Below are 20291 nucleotides of genomic sequence, written 5' to 3' on the forward strand. Positions count from 1 at the left end.
TGCATTTTAAGGCTCAGCCAAAGGATATAGCACTTCTGTCTTTTAATTAAGATGACACTTCACTTATTTTCATGCAACATTAAGTTAATTTGTTCCAGTTTAATGCAAACAAGGAGGAAGGAAAACATGCATGCTGTTCTACATAAGATCCTTTCTATGGGTTATGTCTCCTGGAGGGATTTGATTTTACAGCAAATGAAGGGCTTAAATTGACACTAAATTAGAGCTACCCCCATAAAAACAGATCAAAAGTGGAACAGAGGAGCTCCTGGTTTTCATCATGGTTTCAGGGTACTGATTTCTAATTTATTGGTACTTTTCCAATCTCTTCATGAAAAGGTCTGCTTTGCACAGGGCACAGAGTTTAAATGATAATCATCTGGAAAGGGAATGTCTAAAATAAAATGGGTTGAGATGTGAATCACTGAATTGTGAGAATTAATGAATTTTTGTGGATTAGTGAGAAATCCCATTTACTAGAGTTATCCCACACATCATATTTGTCTTTTGGGATGTGTATGATTTACATCGCAGTGTATTGAATAAATCAAAGGAGGATTTGCCCCACTTTATTTCTAGCAAATTTGAATAATATTTGTTTTCAGAAATAAACAAATGGATCCAGCTGTATACTAGTGATGGTATCAAAGAGCTAGAACAAATTGTACTTTCATAAGAGAAGTATTTTTGAACAGAATACAAAAGAGATATCTGTAAACTCAGCAAAAAACTACCAGCAAAGTTGTTTAAAATGGAAATTTAACAAAGGCACATATAGGAAAGTGTCATATGCCAAGCTGTGGTTACCATTGTTAGGGTTACACCAGAAGGAAGACAAAGTGCCTGACACTCAAAGCTCATTATGTGCCTATATTCAGGCCATATGAAGAATCAAGGTGATAGAAGTTCATGTAGAAAGGAAACTTCATTGAGGTAAAATTATTTAGCTTTAAGAAACACCTTGTGCCAGGCTTGATGGTGCATGCCTGTAATTCTAGCTACTTAGGAGGATGAGGCAGAAGATCACATGTTCAAGGCCAAAGTCAGCAACTTAAAGAAAAACTACAAAAGCACCCCTGGGTTCAATCCCTTAAAACAAACAAACAAAAAAAAAAAACTTGTCTGTTCTTCTGTATACATGACTTAAAGTTTACAAGTGACAGACATACCCTGAATTGGGATCCAAGTGGAGGAAATATTCTAGCCACATCATCACTACTTACCATGAGATCCAAGCATGAGTCACTAGGATACTCTGGATCAGGCAGGTAGGTATCTGTTCTTTTATAACCTTTACAACACAGATAAATTTTTGGAAAGATGTTCATAGAGCATGAACTGTCCTAAAAGTTCTTATTGATCTTTCAAAGAAAGGAGAATCATAAATATGTTTTGTTGTGCCACTTTCAAACTGTACAAGATATGTTGTATATGAGAATGATCAAATTTAAGTTCTTTAATATTTTCTCTGTCCCAATGAAAACTGCATTGCAAATTAGAAAAAAAAATTCAGAATGCTTTGATTCCTTCTAAAAATAATCAATTGTGAAAAGTGATTTTTTAAACAACCATGGTTCTTTCCTACCTTAAAATGAAACTGAGTTGTTTCATTTGCTTAGAAAGACCTGGACATTGGGTATAGTGTTACGGGACTAAAATTCTGGTCATCTCTGAAAAATCAAAGAATAGAACTCCAGTAATTTGGATATTTTACACTAGCATATTTATTTTTCCTTCCTTGCTTCCATCTTACCTTCCATCTATTAATTATCTTGACAAACTATATCTCTATGCAAAGTGAAATACTCTTCTCAGGAAGTCATAATGTTTTAGGTTGTGCTTGACTTTTTTTTTTTATAATTACCTTCTTGAAGGTAAGCACTGGCAGATACTCAAGATGAACCAAGGTGATGAGCATTTCAAAGGCAACTATAAAATAAGGCTAATGAGGAGAAGAGTAAAATCTTTGAAGTTATTTCAAATGAATTATCCATCATTGGCTTATAATCAGATACCCTAGGTAGAGAAATATGAAGTCATCTGTTAAGTTAAAAAATGTTTCATCTATTATCAGGAGGCTATTCACTCAGATAGTTGATATGAGATTATGTGGACTGTTTGCTCTTAACAGACAAAAACTATCAGCCATTTAATGTGGACCATTCAGTTATCATCTCCGAAATGAAAATATTAATTTACTTCCCTAAGTACAATGATTAGGATTAGATGGAATGACAGGTATGAAAACAGTTTGTATAGGGAAATCTGTATTGCAAGATACAAATATTACAAGATACCATTGTTGCAAAATCCAATTGTTATATTTAGGATATGAGGTGTCCCCCAAAAGCTCATGTGTAAGACAATGCAAGAAGATTTAGAGGTGAAATGGTTGGGTTATGTGAGCATTAACCTAATCAGTGCATTAATCCCCTGAGAGGCATTAACTGAGTGGTAACTGTAGGCATATAGGATGTAGAAGGAGGAGGTGGGTTCTTGGGGGCATGCCTTTGGGGTTTATATTTTGTCCTGGTGAGGAACACACTCTCTACTTCCTGATGTTCATGTACTAAGCTACTTTCCTCCACCACACACTTCCATCATGATGCCCTACCTTACCTTGGCCCTGAGAAATGGAATCAACCATGTATGGACTGAGACCTCTGAAACCAAGAGCTCCCATATCAACTTTTTCTTCTCTAATTGTTCTTGTCAGGTATTTTGGTCACAGCAATGAAAAAACTGACTAAAACACTAACAAAGAGCCAATCAGAGTGGAGACACCATTAAAATCAGTGTAGGTATGAACACATCCTTCTCTTCAGAGTCTCTTAATTATTGGTAAAAATCACTGTCTCTGAGAAGGCATGATTCTTAGACTAGCCTTCTGTTTAAACACAACTGAAAATTGTGGTAACATCTATATATTCTTTATTTTCCTCCCCATATAATAATGTTGAAAATGCCATTTTTTTCCTAATAAATAAATGTAGTTATAGCCACTAATGGGCTCATGTTTGGGAACATTTAAGACCCAATTCTTGCCTCTGTACCACCCTATCCATTGAATTGCATTTGCATAAGAAGAACTGAATTATTCCTTAACATTGCTAATTGACTACAATAACTATGATGTTTTTCTTTTAGCAAAAAGGACAAACTGGCCTAAAGTCTTTGTGGCTAGGCTTCTATGCATTGAACATAAATTAATTATATTTGTGGATGAACATAAACATGCTTTTTAAAAATCTAGTATGATTGTAGTCTTTTGTTTTTATTTCAAATGTAATAATAAAAAACAATGGGGTAGAAAAGTGTCCCAAAAATTCCCTTGGGAAAATAAAATATTTTCCTGAGACCATGTATAAGAAGATCAATCTGAGTAAATAATATCTCTCATTCAGACATCCTTCCCTGAAGCTGTGAAATGTATCTTCTACTTCTGTCATGTTATAAAGTTTTTCTTCCTCATCAAAATTTTTGGTCACTCTGTTGTACTACTGAAAACAAATTGAGAAATCTAGCTTCTGTGTCCTTTCACTGGCTACTTCTAGCATATGTCCATCTGTGTTTCCACTCATCTGTCCATCCATCCCTCCTTCCTTCTATTTGAGCAACAAACATTACAACATAGCTAATATATTATGGCATATGGTTCCAGAGAAAATTAGTTGAAAACTTCCCTCCCCTGTTGATATTTTGTTCGTGGCAACTTTTCTCCTGTACTTCCCTTTAGCAAAGCTTCTGTTCTTCCAAATTAAAACACTCAAATCAGCACATGAACCTTCACAAAAATTGCCCTCAACTTATTTTGACTTGTTTCTGTGAATAATTCAGGACCTGAGCTGACTCTGCTCAGACTACCAGAAGAGATGCTTATTGGGAGTGGTCATATCAGTGCTTAAGCTGGAGCCATGCTCCGTAACAAACCACATTCCACCCTAAGGAAAGATGCTAACAATTAAGAAACACAAGCTTGTTTATAAAGTGCTTGTAACTAATGGAGCAAGGATAGATACAATAAGAAGCATGAAACCTGCACCCACAGAAAACAACTGAAGTAAGACTAATGTAGTTGAAAGAACTTCAGTAAAGCACATGGAATGGACTCAATCGTGAGGTTAGGCGACTGGATAACAGGAACAAATTAGAAAAGACTTACCAGAGAAGGAGTGATACAAATGGGTTTGGAATAGTCAGGGGAAAAGGTTGATTTGATTTGGCAGTTCTTAAAGCAGGGATGAGAATTTAAACAAAGCCAGAAGCATAAATGAGCAGCAGATTTGCTTTGCTAGTTTTGGGGCCCTGGTGTAAGATTTGAGGATAGTGAATCTGTAATACTTGCTGTTGTACTTTCATGGAGGGGAACTCCACCTAAAACATATCCTTTACTTGTAATTGGCAATAAGCATGGTTGAGGAGTGACTGGTTCATCAAACCAGGGGGTTCTCCCTGCAGTTGAGTGGTAGGATTCTGGTCCTGGTACTTGGCATTGGTTTCCTCATCTAAGTCACCCACAACTGAAGGAGAAATGTACTTTTCATTTTGAAACAGGAAAGTAAAGATTAAGTATGTGCCAAAGTCTGTTAAGAGCCCAGACTCAACCTCACATCTTCCTGACACTCAGCTACCCATTCCATCCATTTTTTTCACATCCTTACCCTAGAGCAGGGCTTCCCAACCCATACAGTTGCCCTGCCACTTACAGCTATGTCAGAACCAGGCATAGTGGTGCACATCTTCTGCTACTCATGAGGCCAAGGCAGAAGGATGGCAAGTTCAAAGCCAGCCTCAACAACTTTAGTGAGACCCTATCTCAAAATGAAACATAAAAAGGGATGGGGAGCTGGGCACAGTGGTGTATGTCTATAATCCCAGAGGCTTGGTAGGTTGAGGCAGGAGGATTGTGAGTTCAAAGCCAGCCTCAGCAACAGTAAGGTGCTTAGCAACTCAGTGAGACCCTGTCTCTAAATAAAACACAAAATAGGGCTGGGGATGTGGCTTAGTGGTTGGGTGCCCCTGAGTTCAATCCCTGGTATCCCCTACAAAAAGGATGGGGATATAATTCAGTAGTGGAACTCTTGCCTAGCAAGCATGCGAGTCTCTGGGTTCAATCCCCAGGACTGGGAAAAACACAACAGCTATACAAAATTTGAACTTCAGAACAGAGATAAGAAATTATGCAGTAAAAACTGAAAACCTCTATATTATATTCCTCAATATTAAAAAAAAAAAAGAGTTGCCACTAGCAATTGGTAAGCTGCCAAAATAAATTGCCCACAGACACTGTGTTCATGATGATGAATCCTGGGAGTCAGTGATGTCATGTTAATCTATCTGGCATCCCTTATGGTGAGAAGCTAGGTTTGCAATAAATTCAGTTTTACCTGTACTGAAAACTACTCGAGAGATAGCAGAAGGCACTGTGAAAGCTAACTGTATGTATCAAAATTCTTAAAGGAATCACCCTTTTCTTTCTCCACATATAATGATTATAACTTGTAAGTGCTGAAAAGAAGACTCATTGCAAATAAATATTATGTTGTGGGCTCAGCATGGAGCTTGAGAACTCTGGTTGTGGAGCAAGGAATGCATTGGTTTATCCTGGGATCTCCTCTCAGAATTTAATAAACTGCAGTTTTGACTATAAATCCGTTGGACGTTGTCCATGCTGGGTGTGTGAGAAGAGGTGTTAGGCAGACATCAGTCTTTTCAGTTGGGTTGGTTCCAGCAGATTCATTGAATACAATAATGTATTATTAATATTGAAAGTTCCTTGAGATTAGGGACCATATGTTGAATAGTGGTATTATTAAGGAGAATAGCTCATACTTAGCAACTAAAGAGTTACTGTTGTAGTTATTTGTTGACAAATATTTATTGCATGTTTTACAGAGTAGAATTTTATAATTGGTATATATACCTATTAAATACTCTAATTAGTTGATGTGCTATCCACAAAGTGAATTTGATACTGAATTTATATAGATCAAAAGGACCCAAATGATCTTAAGGGACTGTCGGTGTTCTGTTTTGTTTTGTTTTTCTACTTCCAAGCAGAGATATAAATAACTAAATGTACATTTACATCCCCCATAGAATCCTAAGATAGTTTTAGGATTCCTGCCCTAGGAAAACTCCTGAAAATTCGAAGTACATAATAGGCTATGGTAAGGTAGGACAGGTAACACAGAAAAGTGTCTCAAGACCCTCAGCTTCCACTGTGCCCTTGGCAACACCTGGTTCAGAGAAAATGTGAAGGAAACTCTATGATGACTATTGGAGACATGTATTCTAAGTTTAAAGTGAAATGATGTGCATGCTGGGTCCCTTAGTAGATACTTGCTGCTCACAGGAAGAAGGGGGTCTCTATAGTAGGCTAAGATGTCAGATTAAAGGAGCATTCCAAAGTCAGGTACCCACAGATAATGGCAGACACTGAGAAACCCAACCTGGGTGAAAGGAGAGATGGAAGAGGTGCCAATGCTTTTTGTCAGCATGTCAAGAGAGAAGCAGTTTAAACAAAAACATATGTAGGCCCATGATTTCAATTAGATAAACCTAGGTTTAATTGCTGGTTCCATCATTTACTTACATTACTTTGGGCAAATAATCTAGCAGTTTCCTCTTCTGTGGAAGGTGGATAGGAATAATAACCTTATAGAGTTGTTTAGATTGTTGTTGTTATTATTACTTGTTTAGATTATTATTATGAAGTTCTGTCAAAAATTATAAATATAGACTGAGAAATCTGAAGACCTAGCCTATAAAGCTAATTTGGATGCTGAACTAGCTCAGTAACATATGGATATTTTTGAGGATCAGTTACCTTATCTATTAAATGGGGTAGGGAAAGAGAAAGGTGTGGCCCAAATTTCATTCAGTCATAATGTTATCAAATGCCATCAGTGAGATCTATGTAAGACCATTATTTAGGAGTGGAAAAAAGTGGAATATTTACAGGGATCTCGAAGGAATACAAGAAAGCATATGAAGCAGATGGAAATTAAAAATAGAACATAAACCAATTGATGTTTTTTTTTTCTTCTCATGCCTCTTCATCTTGGGACAGCAGCACTCTTAAGACTATATTTATAGGAAGAAATTAGTCAAAGGAGATGAAAGTCATCTTTCTGCATTGGGTGAAAATTAAGGATGAGGCCCGGAAGGAAGGGAAGGGAGAAGTAAAATCCAGGAGGTTGGACTTACTATGATGAATGACTGTATGCTTTCAGTTTTTTAAGGCTCAGAATGCATCTGTCTTAACCCTCTGCTATACTATTGTGAAATGGGTCCTTCCTTTGTAGGATTTAGGGAAAATTGATGGGATAATGTCTGCAGAATAGTTTAATCTCCTTGGGTGAGCCCCTCTACAAGTGCACATTTTTATCATTATGACTATTTGTGCCTCTATGAAATACTGCCAAAGAGAACAAGAGGAGCCTGCCAGAAAGAGAAATTTTCCTAGGGAGAGAGATGAAAAAGAAATGGAATGAGAGTGAGATTTTAAAAAGAAAACACGGAAAAAAGTAATTGCAAGACAGAAATTAGAACAATTATATAAACAGAGATTGGCTTCAAGGACACATGGCCAAAATCCCAGAATCAGAGGAAGGCTAGTGGTGGGTAAGAAGAAAAACACAACAAAAACCTTTGAGAGGACATTGAATTCTCCAGGGGTGATCAGAGAAGTTCCAGAATAGAAGCTTCAGGCAGGCTACATTTTAAAAAGAAGAAAGAGAGAAAAGAAAAGAAAGAAACTAAGAAGGAAAAGCAAAATTTCCAATAGGTCTTTGCATTTTTGACTCTTCTGTCTTCCAGAAGAGATTTTTTTCTGCCCTAAGATATTGGCTATCACTGAGAGAAAATGGTAATTGTGGCTTTTGCAGCCTACTGCAGAAGTTTATTATGCTTCCTGTATGCAGTACCCCTTCTTTTTCAACTCATTCACCTGTGCTGAGAATAAAGCAGCTCTCCTTGTCTTGTGCATCATAGTTGATGGCCAGCTTCCTCTCTATAAATAGGCAAATGATCTTAATGACATCAGTAGTCCACATTAGAAACATTTATCAGAGCAGTAGAACTAATACAGACTATTAGCCTGCAAATGTTGGTTCCTGTGCTGTTTGAGATTATTTTTAAGTTAAAAATTATCTAAGAACAATTATGTGGTCTGGTGTGGATTTTCACTAAATAAACTTAACAGTTGGTCAGTTTTGTACTTGCTTTTTGTAGATATAAATTAACATTGTGCTTTTTATGAGAAGAATTTTAATATCCAGACAGATGATTTGGCATCTTAAGACATTGTTCGGAACTTTGGGGGCAGTCCCTTTTGCTTACTCCCTATTGCCTGGAGGATGAAGGAGAAAACAGAGAGGATCCTGGATATTGGCTTCCTTGGAAGCTTCCCAGTGATGTTGCATGTGAATTTACCCATTTATAGGGAGCTTGCCAGCCCTTCTATATCCAGCTCTTCTACTATCATGATTCAGAGAAGTCACTCCCTCTCTCCACCTATACCCCTACCCCACCAATGTTTTGAAGAGTCAACTAAGTTAAATACTAATTTTCATCAGACCCACCTTGTGAAACTTGTTGCTATAATTTGGATAGGAGATGTACCCCAGAGGCCCCTGTGTTAAAGATTTGGTCCCCAGTTTAGCATAATTGGGAGGTGGTGGAACCTTTAAAAAATGGGGCCAACTGGGAGATTTTCAAGTCATAGGGAGTGTGTCCTTGAAGGGGATAGTGGGACACCAGCCCCTTCCTCTTTCTCTTTTTTACTTCCCTGCCATGAGGTGAGTTTGCTCCACCATATACTTCTGCCATGATATATGGCCACAGGCCCAAAGCAAAGGGACCAACCAATCATGGACTAAAACCTCCAAAACTGTGAGCTGAAATAGTCCTTTTATTTTTGTAAGTTGATTATCTTGATTATTTGTTATAGTGATGGAAATCTGTCTAACATACTTGTGAATAATTGTTTTTAGCTTTTCATTTGTTGAATTAATTAATAATCACTTTTAAGGTATGTACAGAGTCCTGAGAAAGATAACAAAGAAAATATGAGATTTTTTTTTTTCATACTGACAGAACTGAAACCTGATGAGGAAGAAGTGACTATTTATTATTTGGTTGGTTGATTTTGTTTGTTTGTTTGTTTGTTTTTTCAGTTCTGGGACCAAAACCAGGGCCTTGTATATACTAGGCAGGTACTCCACACTGAGCTACATACATAGCCCAAGAAGTGACATATTGTGTTAGTTGGCTTTTCATCTCTGTGACAAAATACCTGAGAAAAACAACTTAAAGGAAGAAAGATTTATTTTGGCTCATGGTGTCGGAGGTGTCAGTTCATAGTTCACAGTTCATAGTTGACTGGCTTCACTGTTTCTGAGAAGGAGGGGGGCCTGTGTCAAGATAGAGTCCCCAAGGACTCACCCCCAAGGACCCACTGCTTTCAATTAGGTTATACCACCTAGTTTCTACTACTTCCAGTAGTCCATTCAGCTATGAATCCATCAGTGGATTAATCAGGATTCAGTCATTTCCTGAAAGTCCCACCTGTGAACTTTACTGCATTGGGGACCAAGCCTACAATGCATGAGTCTTTGAGAGACATTCTAAATCCAAACCATAACACTCATTTAAGTATCCATGTTAGATATTTGTAGTCAATGAAACTATAAGGGCTTCTAGAGACTACCTAGTTTAACCCTCATCTTTGGCTATAGCCTAGGGATGTAAGGTGACTTCAACTCTGGTCTTCTAATTCTCTGTGTAGTTCTTTGGTTCTTTTAGCAAACATGAGAATTCATTCTTTGCATCAGATGTGGGTGTAATCTTGAACAAGATATCAAATTCACTGTTCAGGCAGCCAATAGAGTCCAGGAGAGATACACAAATTACATGCCAAATTAACAAAAAGAATGGCAGTTGTAAAAATATCTGTGGGAGGAACACCAAACCCTGTCCCCAGGTTACGGAGCAGCACAGTCTTACAAAATTATAATGCAAAACCACATTATTTAAAATTTTCTGGTAGTTATATTAAAAAATTAAACTGATGCAATTTACTTTTATTGTATTTTCTTTAACCCATACTATCCAATATATTATCATTTCAACATATAATCAATTTATAAAAATTAGATGTCTTACATTCTTTTTTCCTGCTAAGTTTTTGAAATTTGGTGTATATTTCACATTTATAGCATATCTCAATTCAGAATTGCCACATTCCAAGTGTTCATTAACCACATCTAGTAAGTGACTAACATGTTGGACAGAGCCTGTTGGTAGAAAGTTTCTTGGAGGATGATTAAGCCAGAAGAATAAAAAGTTAGCTTGGAAAATAAATGGACATGGGAGCATTGGAGACATCTTCTGGGCTTGAAGAACTAATAAACTCAAACACTCAACAGATTACAGAAGGAAGCATCTTCCAGAAAATGCATGGGATTCTTTGTATCCTCTCTTGCAATATAGGGCAACCATTTTTAGGGACAAGAAAGCTAGGGGGAGAAGTAGGTTTGGGGGAATAAGCTTGTGTTCAGTTTCAGACATGTTGATTTTGAGTTGTTTGGGGACAACCAAGTGGAACTGTGAGCTTCAAGAACTATAGTAGTTCAGAAACTTCTGGGTGGGTTGGACTACAGCACAGAAGCATCAGGAAGGAGATGAAAGTGTAATCAGTGTTTTAAAGGATGGGTAGACAATGTCAGTTATCCTACAGGAGCTGTAGGCTACACAGAGGAACAGACACAACAAAGCTAATTATTGGAATTACCAAAAGTTTGTGGACACCAAGTCAGCCTATATGTAACGTTCACACTTGTTATGCTAGAGTGACATTTTGGTGTAGATGCAGACCTTTTATTAGAAGACTTACATTTTCATCACTCATGAAATCAAGGTCCATTTTGTGTGGCTTAGGGAAATTTCATTAATTTAGGCTGATAAGATCATTTACAAAGTACATAATTTTTACTGAATAAGTTTTTACCCATGCCTAAAGTGGAATAAACTAAATTTAAACATCACACTTATTTTTCTTTTTTAATCCAAATTGTTAAAACATCCTCTAAATTTATATATAAATTTCAAATATAAAATCTGAGCATGGGCAAAATTAAAAATTTCAGATTTTTAGTGGGGGATTCAAGTAAAATTGTTATATCCAAAATATTAATGTCAAATAAATTAATTTTAAATGGAAAAATACTAACCTCCCTGAACACATTTCTTCTATTGTCTTAGCAACTACTAGAACTCATATGGGTGTACAGGGCACAATTACAAAATATGGAATTCTGGGGACTGGTAGAATGATAGTAAATGAATCAAATTGTGAAAATTAGAATATACAATGGATAAATATAATTAGAAAAGGATCTGAATTAGTCTCCTTTCCAGAGGCAATGACAGAAGGTATATCTTAAAAATTGATGAATATAAGGGAAGAATTTTTAAAATAAAGAGAAAAGTTATTTGTTCACAAAATGCAATCACTGCCTCATTTTCCTACTGGGTCCTTGGAGTTCAGGTGAGACTATACAATATCAGAGGAATGATTTGCTGGAGCCGGAGAAATACACAGCCCTTAAGCTGGCATGCTAATGACTGAGCCTCTGGGTTGTATATGCTAGAAAGGGCAGGGAGTGTGCTCTTTATCTCTGCTATGGCTTGGAAGGAAAGATTCACCAAGGATTAGTAATGCTAATATCAAGTATTTTATGGCTGCAATTCATTGTGGAACCTCTTGTAAAATCCTGTCAAACAAAATGGCTGTAAGAGCCACTTTTGTTTTGCTGCCAAAAGAACCATTTGGTTTCTGCTAATTTAGTTACAGGTTTAATCAGATATTTGCTTATTGCTCTCGGAAATTTCACTGTCCTAAATATCATGGCTCCATTATTGCCCTAGAAAAACTCCAGAGTTCAGTTTGATTCAGCTCTGTTCATTGGACTCCAAGTTGACATGAATCCCTATGGTAGTGATACATAGATGAGTAGGGAGGCTTAACACCTCATAAGAGAACTAGGGTCACTTACAGTATAAAGTTAATAAGAACCCTTCCAATGGTGGTGCAACCAAGTAGTCCTGGTGCACCCATCAATCTTTACTGGCCTCCTATCTATCTACTTATCTACAGTTGATTGTAATATAAGGTGCAATAGAGATACTGTGAAGAAGGTACTTATTACTGTAGAACAAGAGTTGGCAAACTTTTTCTGTAAAGGTTGAGATGGTAAATATTTTAGACTTTGCAACCTGTATGTGCTCTGTCACACTACACAACTCTGCCATTTTTGTGTGAAAGAAGTAATAGACAATACTTAAATGAATGGGCATGGTTATGTTCCAATAAAATCTCACTTACAAAAATCAGGTAGCAGGCCAAGCTCATGGATTATAGTTTTCTGACCACTGGCTTGGGAATGCAGGGAGGAGACATCATTACTGAATGCTTGAGTCAAACCTTTGTGAGGGAAGAAGTATAAAAATTGGTTCTAACAGGATGCACAATGTTTCTGTTGGCATACCTATTTTCAATGAAGTTTGTTCTTAGTTGTTGCCAAATTGTTTTATGGATATTAGTATTCTGTCATCAGCTTTTATATAGGTTCCTTAAATATTGAGGCCAAGTGGTCATTTTCAGTTCTTAACAGGGTTTAGATGAATTCTAAGATATTAAGAATAGAATAGGGACTTCGGGAAATTTTCACTGAGCTTTTCATCTGCTTTTCTAAAGGTCCAAAGCCACTGTTAAAGATTAGTCAGTGAGAACATCTGGCAGCCCCAGACCTGCACTAGGGTGTTGCAGGCTGTCTCCTTTATTCCAGACTGGAGGGGCTGGGGGATCCCAGCAGAGGGAAGGCATTCCCTTTACCCCAGTTGCCAAACAGCCCTCCGATCCTTTGGAGTGTTCCCCTCCGGGATCCACCCATCTGGGAACTCCAAGCTGAAATCTCCAGCAGTCATGGTTCACATGCTGTTTCAAGAACATGTGAAGAAGTTGGATCCTGGTAGCAGCTATGGTGGCTCTCATGTTGGCTAGCTCTCCTTGCCATCTTCCTTTCACTTCTGGAAACATAGCTTCTGGTGTGACTGTCTCCAATGGTGTCATCAATGGTGTCCCAAGAAGAGAAGGGGACCCTTTGATTCTAGACCATAATGGAAGCTCTATGTTAATGCTGAAAGGAAGTAAATTAGCACTCCAGTTAAAGGGTGGTCATGATGGTTATGCATTAAAAACCTGAGATAACCATAAATATGAAAAGCCCTTAATATTCAGGAGACATACTTTGTTTTGTCTTGTTTTACCTGCTCAAATGAATTCTCATGGATTCTTTGACCTGAATCTCCCAAGATCAGTGCCAGGTAAGGAGTGGGCCTTAATATCCATCCTGACAAACCCTGTCAGGGCAGTTTCATAGGCCTCACAAATACCTGTCAACTGCCACGCATCTGGGAAGCCCAAGCTAAAATCTCCAGCAGCCATGGTTCACAGGCTGTTTCAAGAACATGTGAAGAAGTTGGATCCTGGCAGCAGCTATGGTGGCTCTCATGTTGGCTAGCTCTCCTAGATATCTTTCTTTCGCTTCTAGAAACATAGCTTCTGGTGTGACTGTCTCCATTGGTATCATCAAGGTGTTCAATGACATGAAGGTACACAAGTCTTTGATGCCAGAAGAAGTGAAGAAATGCAAGAAGGTGGTGCTCTTCTGCCTGAGTGAGAACAAGAAGAACATCATCCTGGAGGAGAGCAAGGAGATCCTGGTAGGTGATGTGAGTCAGACTGTAGACGAGCCCTATACCACCTTTGTTATGATGCTTGCTGACGAGGACTGCTGCTATGACCTCTGTGACGCAACCTACAAGACCAAGGAGAGCAAGAAGGAAGACCTGGTGTTCATATTCCAGGCCCATGAGTCTGCACCCCTTCAGAGCAAAACGCCAGTTCCAAGAATGCCATCAAGAAGAATCTGACAGGGATCAAGCATGAATTAAAGAAAACTGCTACGAGGAGGTCAAAGATCACTTCACCCTGGCTGAAAAACTGGCAGACTGTGCCTTCATCTCTCTGGAGGGCAAACCTTTATGAACCTCCTTCAGTTCCCTGCATGGAACATCTGGCAGCCCCAGACCTGCACTAGGGTGTTACAGGCTGTCTCCTTTATTCCAGACTGGAGGGGCTGGGGGATCCCAGCAGAGGGAAGGCATTCCCTTTACCCCAGTTGCCAAACAGCCCTCTGATCCTTTGGAGTTTTCCCCTCCCTCCATCCCTGACTGCCCTGGCCTTCCCAAACTGCTTTTGATCTTCTGATTCCTCTTGGGTTGAAGCAGACCAAGCCCTCCCTAGGCACCAGGTTTGGGGTGGGGGCTATCTTTTTTTAAAGGACACTCCTACTCCCCACATCCCTGCTCCTTGTCCCATCCTGCCAACTTTTATCCACAATACTGACTCTGTGCTGATCTGTTTAGTTCTCTGTATAAATGGAATATTGTGGAGATGATCCCACCCTGTGCTAGCTGGTTCCCCTTCCTTTTCTCTTGGTCTTGACCATTCATGGAAGCAGGACCATTTGGACATTCAACTAAAAAACAAAAAAAGACAACAATAAAAAGGCTTGTTAATGGAGAGAAGAAAAAGAACATGTGAAGGCCTGTTACTCAGGATGTGGTGCTTGGGCCAGCAGCATCAACATTCCCTGGGAATTCATTAGTAATCCCAGTATCTTGATCCCTACCTTAGGCCTGTTTAATCAGAACCTGCATTTTGTTTTGTTTTTTGTAGTACTGGGGATTAAACCCAGGTCCTTGTACATACTAGGCAAATGTTCTACCTGAGCTACATCCCTAGCACATTTATTTATTTGTTTGTTTGTTTGTTGTTTTAAGTTTTGAGACAGGGCCTTGGTAAATTGCCCAGCTTGGCCTTGAACTTGCTATCCTCCTGCCTCAGCGTACGGAGTAGCTGGGATTACAGGTGTACACCACTGCACTCAGCTAGAACCTACATTTTTAATAATGCTTAGATGATTCCTGTGCAGACTAAATGGAGAAGCCCTGCTGTAAGGGGCGCTTTTCATTATAAAAGGCTTTTCAGCACTTTTCTAATAAATGTATCAGCTAGTTGCTAAAATCTCTTTCCTGGAAACATTCACAGCTGCAGATATATTATTATTGTCAGTTGGAGGAGGAGATTTTTAGAACTTGTCTAATAAAAACTTAGCATGTCACACATGGTTACAATATAGCTCATTCCCTTTACCAAGTAAGTCTGTACACTTTGTAAATAAATGTGTTCCTTGCTGTGGAAATAATTACTCCATGATGTAGAAATATTGAGAGCTTATTGCCTTCCTAGTGTTTTCAGCTCATTTTGTCTCTATGACAGATCTTGGAAAAATACATGATGGTGTTTTGTCCTGATTTACAAAAGGATTATGTTTGGACATAAAAGGTAACAGAGCTGACTTGTGGCTCTTACTTGAGCTAAGGCAAGGGAATTCTGAATTTTTATTTGTTCAGCGATAATATGCCCATATTTGGAGCAGATGGAATGCAAAATATGAATAAACTCCAAATGGAAGCTGGGGAAGGTGGATGAAAACAACGGAAACCTAATATTATTACTAACGGCACCATTTATCTTCTTTTAGTGTTTATTATGATTGCCATATACATATAATTGTTATCAAAATTGTTATGGAAATGTCAGGCCACAATGGGAAATTGTGAAAATTATATTTTTAATGTGGGCCTTCTCTTTCACCTCCAGAGTCTGAGATGAGGCCAGCTCTTCCAGATTTTTCTAAAGACACAGGCCATAATTCAGTTTTCCTTATATGGAGCAAGGAGACATAACGCTTACATTTTTAGTGTATTCTCAGCATCACTTGTTCCCTCAATTTTTATTTAGACTGTTCGTTCTTTGAGGACAAAAGTTTGTCATCTCTGTTTATCTGTCATAGTTCTACCCATTAAATGTTGCTCAAGGATGGCTGGGTGTGTGGTACACACCTATAGTCCCAGTGGCTCTGTAGGCTGAAGCAGGACAATCATGGGTTTGAAAGCAGCCTCAACAACTTAGCAAGGCCCTAAGCAACTCAGTGAAACCCTGTCTCAAAATAAACTATAAAAAGAATTGGGGATGTGGCTCAATGGTTAAGCACTCCTGGGTTCCATCCATGGTATAAAAAAAATGTTGCTCAACATAAGGATTTTCAAATGAACAAAATAAACATAAATAAAAGGAAGGTGATATTGGATGGGAAGCATCTGCAAATTGGCTTCAATCATGATAGGAAAATTCCTATATAATCCTTAGAATATATTTTGTCACTATGATCTTCACAGTTGTTTAAAGATGACAGGGGGAATGTTGGGAGGAGGGAGAGGAAAGAAGAAGAGGAGGAGGAGGAAGCTCTGAATGATAGATATCTATTTTCCAGTGTATATATTTGTATCCCTTATGAGGCTTTTTGTACTCTCTATTCTTATACATTTTTTATGATCTTGGAAATGTGCAGATATTGAGAAATCTAGTGAAATAATACATTTCCTTTGATATCTAGACTGAGAGTATTAAAAAATCATTTTAATTTCTGCACTTAGTATCAAGTATACATTTGTTCCTTTATAGTAATAGTTCTGGAAAATTATGAGATGCCATGGAACTGCATGATGAATTCAGGTTTGTAATATGAAGAGGCAACAGTCATGTAAATGTGGAAATGAAGGTGTGAATCTCTGTATTAAGCAATTCTAAATGAAAAGCCACTAGAAATCTTCCTAGAATTAGATAAAAATAAAGCACACTAGGTTTATATGTTTTGTTTACATTATATATAACCTGTTACAATATCACATAGATACTCTAACTCTAGGGAAGTGAAACAGATGATACATTTAACACCAGTGCATACAGGCATAACTAAGTATGCTGTAACTCTCTACCACACTTTGTTAAGAATATCAGCAGGTTTTCTATAAACACCTGTGCTTAAGGGATTATAATTCAGCAGTAAAAATAAGAGAGTTTCCAGCAGACACGGAGATAGCAAACCAATCTCAGGCATGTTTGGGATAAAAAGTAGGCATATTTAAGATAGGAAAATCAAGTCTTTGGTAATTAGATAAAACCCAAGTAAGGCTAAAACAATGATGAACATTATTTGGCATCATACCTCTTGATAGTAAAACCACTTTATAACATGATATTTGAAAGCGTATATTAGTTTCTGGTCCCATTTGTTTCTCCCAGCTGAAAAAATTCTTGATTTGAATTTTGGAAAGCAGCCACTACAATGGGTTTTTCCATTATGGTTTGGAACTGAGTATGTTCCATATTTGAGATACCATTCATCCAAATAACGCCCTATTTGTAAGAGAAGATCAATGGTTCAGAGATTTAAAACTTGCTATAAATATTCAGGTATGGGATGAGCTGAACTACAATGTACTATCTTTGGATCAAATGCTATGGTAAATAGGAATCTTATTCATTTTCCGTGAGTGGTAATTGTTACCTCAGTGAAAAAATTGTATTGCAGAATTTGTGTATCTGGGTCTCTTCCAATCCTATTAAAGAGTATTTCCTTTGAAAAGGAGACCTGTTTAAATGATGAAGGTGGCATTTTGGAATTTGAAGGGACTTCAAAAATCATGTCGTCTAATGCCTTCATTCCATGAATAAGGTAAATGAGGAACAGAAATATAATGACTTTCCCAAGGCGACACTATAAATCAGAGTTCAGAAAACTATGGCTTGAAAGCCAAATATAGATGTTTTTGTAAATAAAGTTTTATTGGAAAGAGCCATGTTTGTTAGTTTACATGTTGTTTGCAGCCACTTTTGATTCAATGGTAGGTTTGAGTATTTGCAACAGAGACATTATGGCCTGTAAATCTGAAAATATTTATTCTCTGGCTCTTTACAGAAAAAGTCTGCTGAACTCCACTATAAATGGTGTACTTAGAACTCAGCCTCTAACTCCTAAGCCAGTGTTTTTTCATCTATTTCCATTTTGTTCACAAAAGTATATACACAGTTATATCAGTTCCTTCCCCTCTCTCTCCACTTCCTTCTTTTTTTAACAATTCCTCCCTTTTTATTCCTTTATGTACCTAATCAAAGATAATTTATAAGTAACATTTTAATTCTCTTACTCAGAAAAAAAGCTTAATGGAATAGGAGATAACTATTAAATAAATACACTTTTAACTTAGGATTATGAAAGTCATTAAGCAAGGCCAAGAAGATTGAGTGAATTGCAGTCCAGATAAGCAAATACTTTATATTGTAATCTACAAAAAATTAAAAATTATCAAAACATGAGCACGTTCCCAAGAATAGTGAAAATGTAATTTTTACATAGATAGCTACATGGGAAAAATGTTTTAATTTTTTATATACATGTTCATTGAAAAGCCAATTAGTTTTGAGTATGCTTGGTGAGTAGCAATATTAGGTTATAAGTCATCTATAGAGAAGTGAAATGTGAAGATGAATGCTATCTCTCAAATTGATGAGTGGTTGCAAAAGTGATTTAAAAACACATTTGAAAATTAGATTAGGCCATTTGGCATATTCAAGCAATGTTGTGTTTCATTAATTCTACAATCACTATCAAGTTCTATGACATGATGTATTTGGTGGATCCTGAGAGCATATTCTAGCTTCATATTACAGCTAAAAGCAAAAGACTAGGCCCCCAATGAAGGGGGGGAAGTATTTAATGATTGGTATGGGTTAAGAAGTGGTCTGTGTGGGAATAATTCAAGAAATGCAAGGCAGATTTTCCTGTCTCCCAATGCCTACTCTGTGAAATTCCCAGAGCAGGAGTTTAAATAAAGCTCAGGGTTCAGGAAACAACCCAGAACCAGGACAAGGTCCAGGTTGGGTAAATAATGATCCCTGCCTTCCTCAACAATGTTATAAGTTCCATGAAGGAAAGTAACTTGTCTGCTTCTCATATCTCTAGTACTGCACAATAACTCGCACAAAAGTCCTCAATAAAATGTTTTCAGTGAATGAATGAGTGTAGTGTTACGAGGGCATTAGGTGTTTGGAAGAGAGAAAAAAGAGCTCTCAGACTGCAATATAGCCCATAAAAATGGGGACGTAGAGATAGGGTTGCTATATCACATACAGGACAGACCGCAGAGCCTTGAAAACAGGGGTCATTGTTCAATGAATCCTTGCTGATTGACAAGAAAGGCCTATCTAGGTAGAGAAATATTTGGCCCTTACAGTGCCTACGTTTCTACTCTGAATCTTGACTTAATCAAAATAAGTCAGTCTTCTCCCTGGTCATCAGTAAAATCAAACTGTCATTTTGAGAGATTCATTCGCCACCTCAGATCTTTTATGAAAGAAAGAAGAATAAAAAGGATAGGTTAGTGTCTGGCATTCATTAACAAATGTTAACATCCCATTCTGGATGTGCCTTGGGCTCCTGGCATATTGAAACATTGGTGAGAAGCTTTCTAACCAGGATAGAATGTTCTTTGATGTTAAAACCCATGTTCTGGTGCCTGCTTTGTGCTGTTGCTGTTCTTTCTTGTCTGTCCCACTTCCTTCCTCTATCCACCAGAACGTGGGGGTCCTCTCTGTTATCCACTGACACATTTCCTCATCATAAATTCTAGGAACAGTTTGTCCTGCTTTCTTATTGTTAAATAATTATTAGCTCATATTCCCATCTTGATCTCTGTCTTCTGATCATTCCAAGCAGGAACCTTTGAACCTTTTCTGCCATATCCCTACTACCCACAATTACCATGGTATTTGCATATAAAGTTCTCACATTTTGTGTGTCAGCTCAGTTAACAAACAGTAGCTGTTAGACAACTACCATCAATAGACACTGCTTGAATTATAGGAGTCATATTTGAATAGACTTTATGACATAGTTTACAAATATTGGTCATTATTGCTGAGATTTGCAGGGAAGAACTATATCATCTTTCTAAAGTTTAAAGCTTATGATGATACCACCAGTTATGGGTGATGAGTCCTGCTCCCTCACATTTTGAAGTATAATATTAGAGAAGCACACTGAGGCAAGCATATAAAGCAAGATTTATTTAAAAAGGGGTAACAGATTTCTCCCAGGAGGGAGAAGGGGGCCATAGCTGGTATCCCAAGAAGTGAGGGTGTTCTGCCTTTTTATATGTCCTAGGCTTCCTTTGTTCTCCTGCTCTCTTCCCCTTATCTCTCTCTTTCCTGTGTACTTGACTAGGCCCAGGAGATGCTCGGTGGGATGGCCAAAAAG

General features: G+C 37.7%; 1 protein-coding gene and 1 pseudogene across 5 annotated transcripts in view; both read left to right on the forward strand.

Moving 5' to 3' along the window:
• The window catches only part of Frmpd4 (FERM and PDZ domain containing 4), a 779038-nt gene that overhangs the window by 555604 nt on the left and 203143 nt on the right, over positions 1 to 20291 (forward strand). The window lies entirely within an intron of this gene.
• On the forward strand, positions 13657 to 14593 carry LOC107144226 (annotated as a pseudogene).

This window comes from Marmota marmota, unplaced genomic scaffold (genome assembly GCF_001458135.2).
Source record: "Marmota marmota marmota unplaced genomic scaffold, marMar, whole genome shotgun sequence".
NCBI lineage: Eukaryota > Metazoa > Chordata > Mammalia > Rodentia > Sciuridae > Marmota > Marmota marmota.